Here is a 6,855-nt window from a genome sequence, read left to right as displayed (position 1 = left end):
TTCATTTCAAAAAATATTACAATACATGCATCACGACATTACATAAAATTAATGTTTCTTTTTTCAGTCTATTTCTACAATCAAATGAATATTATCTTCTAGATATAGTGCAGAGATAATCAAGTCAACAATTTAATTCTGACACTCATTCTAGATGGAGATTTAGTTCTGATACTTAATTGTGGATGTCTTCCAGAGATAGTTCAGAAATAATCAAGACAGAGATTTAGTTCTGATACTTAGTTCCGGGTATTATCCAGAGATAGTTCAGAGATAATCAAGGCAATGATTTAGTTTTGATACTTAGTTCCGGGTATTCTCCAGAGATAGTTCAGAGATAATCAACAGACCTTCCAAGATCTAATTCAGTTACTACGAACGGTGCTGACATGATCAACATTCAAAGATCTAAATTCATCAATACAAACGGTGGAGACGATCATTCCAAAATCTAAATTCGTTACCCCACAAGGTGCCGATACGATCAACAATTCAAGATCTAAATTCATCAATATAAACGGTGGAGACGACCTTCCTAAGATCTAAATTGGTTACCCCACAAGGTGCTGAGACGATCGACATTCTGAGATCTAAATCAGTTACTATACACGGTACTGAGATGATCGACGATCCAAGATCTAAATCTATCCTTACAACGGTAAAGACGATCATTTTCCTAAGATCTAAATCATTTACTACAAAAGGTACAAAGACGATCGACATTCAAATCAATCTAACAAGACAGATGGAATCTCTAAGCCCATCCTTGATGGTACAAATTTCTGGGTACTCTAGTGTTCAATCCTCTTCCACCTTCAGATTCCGACAGGCACACAAACCAATCTACATCCTCAAGTTTAAGAAGATTGAACAGGAAATTCAATTCTCTACAACTTTGATGTTGGGCCCAAGTTCAAGAAATATTTCCGCATAAGAGATATAAGTCAAAACATTACAGGTCATTTTGAAAGTCAACAAAAAGCAGTTTTTTTGTCAAAGCCCATATCATCAAGATAACTTCTCCAAATGCAAAAAACCTTCCAAAGTGGATTGTAGAGGACATCTTGGGATTTCCAAAAAGTACAAGAACACCTTCATAGGATCAAAATTGAGGGAGATATGCCTTGATGAAGTTCACCTTTTTTGGAAAAATGCATGAAACAAGTAATGACCAAAACTTGATTCTTTTTCAAAAAGGCCAATTCTTTTGTGATTCAATCTTGATTCTCATATGTTTAAAGACATTCACAACCTATCCATGGTTCATGACATTTTTTATTCCATTTTTAATTAAATTTTATTCATTTAAAGTTTAATTAAAGTGAGATAATTCAAGGATAATGCAAGGAAACTTCATGTGATGCAAGCAATGACCATTCAAGATGCTTAAAGATCAAATTGCAAGATTGGAGAGAATAACACTTGAGTGCTTAAACCATGGCTAAGTTTTTAACTTAGCATAAAAGAATATTCCATTATTTTTCCACAAAATCAATCATGGTTTTTTCCACTTGCTTGGCCTCCAAAATCAAACTCTTTGCCTATAAATAGAGCTCAATTTTCTCATTCAAAGGGAGAAAAAAAAAGGGGAAGAGCACAAAAACAACAACAACAAAGCCATAACTTAAGAGTTTTATATATTCCAAAAGTTTCAATAAACTTGTAAAAATCAAGGCTCATTCAAATAGCCATCTTCAATCAATTTCAATCCCTCTATTCCACTCTTGGGACATCATATAGTAAGCATAATGTAGCCTATAACATGTAGTAGTGTTAGGAGTTCATTAATCAAAAACTCCATATTTATGCATATTTCAAATTTGATCATATTTTTATTATTGTTATATTTTGTTGAAATCTAATGACACTAACATGTTCCTGGGAATATTTAGAGTAATTTTGAACGTTAGCATGAAGCTTTAATGACCAGAACCAAGAGAACCATGTTAAAACCCCATGTATGAACATAACCATGGCCAAGCTCCAAACTCATAGCTACGTTGCTGAAATGGAAAAAATAACACCGCTATCATGTTTAGAAGGATCAAATTAGATGATATGGGTGGCCCTTGTATTTGTTCATCTTCATTTTGTAGGTCGTTCAAGAGCTTGAAAATTTGAAGGAAAAATCTGCAGGTAAATCTGCAGCAAAATCTGCAGGTAAGAGGTTGAAGAAGATGAATAGTAAGTTTGAAAATTTGACCGCTCGCGTGGCACTTTCTTCTCTTCTCATTCGCTGGTCATCCTGCGTGGGTCACACCTAGGACTTTTGAAAAGCTGATTGATCCATTGCTGCACCCCTATCCAGGTGTACGATGCACACTCCATCTGAACCATCAGATCTTCCAGAACTTTCATCCAACGCTCCCAAAATGAACAGACCACCATGGTTCTTCAGTGGATCACCACACAGGATCCAGTTTATTTAATTTTCTTTATTTTTTCTTATTTAATCTATTTTCTTTTTAAAATTAATTAAAAATACTTTAAAAAACCAAAAAAAATATTTTAATTTCAGCTTTAAGTTTATAAAATATTATTTTATTTTTCAGCATAAAAATATTTTATTTTTATTCATAATTAATTTATTTTGCTTAATTAATTAGTAATTATGTATATATATTCTTTTTAATTATTTCTAACCTATCAAAAAATTCCAAAAGAATAATTTTTTTGTTAAATTAGGTTTATATATTATATACTAATTTTAGACATAAAAAAGAATATTTTTCTTGTTAAGTTTAATTATCCGTATAATTATTTGTTTAAATAGCTTGTTAATTAACTTAAAATCAATTTCAAAAAATCACAAAAAAAATGAATTAAGTTTAATTTGTTTTATATTTATTTTTGTATATTATTTAATATTATTTCTTATCTTTTTTCTTTGTCCATAATCAGAATAAAAGATCAAATATGACAGAGATTGTGTGCAGTTGATTTAAGAATTTTGGAAATTTATCGTGTAGTCGCTATGATTCTATCAAGCTTCTGATAAATTTTCATTAACTTTAAATCCGAGATCATCATTCACTCACCATCGATCTTATCTAACATCGTGGATATACTTGACTAGCTTCAAGATGATTCACGTGTTAACATACTAACAATTGACTTTAATTTCCGCATTTTATCATATTGATCTTTATATTTCTTGTCTTATGCTTTATTTTATTATTCATATTATTTATGTTTCTGCTATTTTCTCTTTGTCTATTTGGACGTATTATTTATGTTTATGTTATTTTCTATTTGTCCATTTGGACGTATTATTTATGTTTATGTTATTTTCTCTTTGTCCATTTGGACGTATTATTTATGTTTCTGCTATTTTCTCTTTGTCCATTTGGACGTATTATTTATGTTTCTGTTATTTTCTCTTTGTCCATTTAGACATATTATTTTTGTTTCTGCTATTTTCTCTTTGTCCATTTGGACGTATTATTTATGTTTCTGCTATTTTCTCTTTGTCCATTTGGACGTATTATTTATGTTTCCACTATTTTCTCTTTGTCCATTTTGCTAACGCACAGGAAAGATCTTATAAATTGAGGGTAGATAACTCCTAATTGTTTGCTCAAACACTTTTCATTTTGAAACAACGTATTTTCAAAACTTCTCATCTATTTTCAAAACTTTCATCTGGTATTTAAAGGGCATTATTCTCGGTGAAACTCTTCAGAGACCTATGTGACCCAGTGTCCATCTTCACTTCTTCTATTTTCAAATCAATTTCAAAACAGTTTTCAACCAAACTTTCAATCACTGTTTTCATAAAACAAATTTCAAAAGATAAAACTTAGTAGGCATCCGCCAAGGATCATTACAGGTTTTTTCTCAAATCAAAAGTTTAAATACTTTTCATACCTCGTTGTCAAAATAATTTAAAAAAAAATGATATTTGTATACATCCGCCAAGGATTATTACAAAGTCAAACCATTCAAAAAATGATATTTGTATACATCCGCCAAGGATTATTACAAAGTCAAAACATTTTCCAACACACACACACACACATTTTCAAGCAAACAAAATCAAACAAGACAAAAGTGATTTAAGCAAAATTAAGAGCCCATGGATAACCATGGATACAAAGGGTGCTTAAAACCTTCCCTTTGTATAACCAACCCCCCGAACCCAAGATCTGTCAAAAGGTCTTTCCTGTTCTTTTATGCCTTTTCTAAATATTGGATAAAATAAAAGTCGGTGGCGACTCTTGCTAACTCCGCAACATTTTTAAAAAGGTCAGTTCTCCCACCGTGTCACAGATACCTAAAGAAAATGTTGCCCTCAGTTCATTCATTATCAATTTTGTCCCTCGAGGTTGCCTTGTAAAATGATGATTGTCCTTATTGCTAAGGTATCCTCGCATGATAACTAAAAAGATTAATGACTATTATATCCTTCCCTAAAGACTATCTGCCTCTATATGGTAGGGACGGTTTTATGGCGAATGATATTTCTCGATGACCCTTCAAATCCAATGAAAGGACTACCTACCCTCTTTATGGTACGGATAGCCCTTTCAAACCGAAAATCTAAAAGAACAATTTTTCTAACTTAGGGTAATTGCTACTAATTACTTGCTCTGATTCAAATTCAAAACTCTCTTTCCCACTCTTTTCAAATACTTTCAAAACAAGGTTATGCTTATTTACAAGCTAAAGTCCTTAAACGAATCTTTTCTTATTCACACACGACACATTTCAAATAATTCAAACAAACAAGTGAGCTAAGCAATTAAGAGCCCATGGTCGGTGGCGACTCTTGCTTACCGCGACATTTCTTTAAAGTCAGTTCACCGTATTACACAAGCATATCGCAATAATTCATACAATTTGAATTATCCATAAAACGTTGCACAACATCCATTTATCATTAAACAAGCACACACTTAGCATTTAATGATCTCATATATCTTATAGCACGCAAGCCAATTCATGTTATTCTCACAATTCACAAATTCATATTATACACATACCAAAACACAAGTATCATGTATCAATTCATTTTCGATCCAAAACCTATCCAAACATCATTGAATAAATTATTAAAATTCATGGAAATCCATCTTAAATCATAAGCGTACGGGATCCCAAGTCAAAGAATCAAAATTACAAAATTTCATAACAGGCATAGCGGCGCGCCCTATTCTCTCGTGACGCGATCCAACTCAAGAGGTTTCACGTGACGAGCCCCAGACCCCGTGCGGCGCGCCCTTTGTGATTTTTGGGAAAACCCATTTTGACAGCACTTCAGAAAATCATTTTCATCCAAACAAAATCCACCAAACATCCAACAAACACATATATAAGGTTTCCTAAACATGTTTCTACCATGAGTTATCAATCATAACAACAAAAACATGGTTTAATCATACAATCAACACAAACCCTAACAATTGAAATTATGAGGAATTGAGAGATGAAAACATAAGCTTAATACTACCCATAGCATATTATACCATACCCACAATAATAAGGATTCTCCCCCTTACCTTAGGTTAAATCTCATTCCTCTTCTAGTTCTCTCTTTCTCCTCTTTCTCTTCTCTTCTCTTCTCTTGAGCTCTCTCTTTTTCTTCTTTTCCCAATGATAATTATGTCTCTAAAACCCTATTTCCTTACTATCTTTCTCTTAAGTTAATAGGCTTAGCTATCCATTTCATCCTATTATTTCTATTCTCGATTATTAGACCCAATAGCTATTATCTCATTATTATACTAATAGTTCAATTAACCCCATTAGCATAGTAACACACAATTAAATAATTATCACACCAAATAATAATTAAATAATTATACTAATAATAAAATAGCTATTAAATAAATAAAATAGAAAAATCGGGATGTTACAACATCTACAGAACTACCTAACGTTTCATATGTTCCGTAGATGCATCTACGAAACATTCTGAAAGCTCTAGAATGTAAAAATGGCGTATGATCACTATTGCAGAGGGTTAAAAACCCTATTTTGTTGGTTTGATCGTCTGTTTAGCACATCAAACAATACCTACATTGTCTTCAAATTATGTTTCTAAAAGTAACTAAAGATTTCTACACCTAAAAATCGATTCAAACTCTATTACGGGAAATACTCTAAAATAACTCGAAAACTCGAAAACTTATCAATTAAATTGAGTTTTGAAGTTGTTGGAATGTGTTGATCATTGATGTTGACTTTAACGGTCGTACTCGAGAGGAAAAAAACAACTTTGGTGGAAGTTTGATTTTAGAGGTTGAGAGAGTTTAAGAGTTTTGAAATGAGAAATGTGAAGAATGGGGGAGGAGAAGAGTCGAACGCGAAGATAACATCAAATGCTTCCATAGATGCATCTACGAAAGCTCCCGTATGTGCATCTACGGAACAAAACAAAATTTAAACAAAAAATATATATTTCCGGAGATACATCTACAAAAGCAGACGACATTTTAGGCAACTCGCATGGTGCATAAGAGACATGAGATGAGGTAAGATATCTACTTTGGTTTTTCATAAGGATGCATGATCACCCCTAAATATGAATAATGTAATACACATGACAAATGACATAATCTTTAATATAAGAAAAGTTGTTGTTTTGGAATTGACAAAAATATATTTTTGATAGCTTAGTCTAAATCTATTATTAATTTAAATATTTTTATATACGAAAGATGATATTTATGATCCAAAAATGTTATACGAAAAAAAATTTATTATTTATGTAAATATTTTATATACGAAATTTTTTTATTATTAATTTAAATATATATTTTATTTTTTTTTAAAATAAATATAATATTAAATAAACGCGCCTATTAAATCAGAACCACATGCACGGGTTTGTTGTACTTTGAATAAATGAAGTAA

This window comes from Vicia villosa, linkage group LG3 (assembly GCF_029867415.1).
Source record: "Vicia villosa cultivar HV-30 ecotype Madison, WI linkage group LG3, Vvil1.0, whole genome shotgun sequence".
Taxonomy (NCBI): domain Eukaryota; kingdom Viridiplantae; phylum Streptophyta; class Magnoliopsida; order Fabales; family Fabaceae; genus Vicia; species Vicia villosa.
This window is presented reverse-complemented; position numbering follows the sequence as displayed.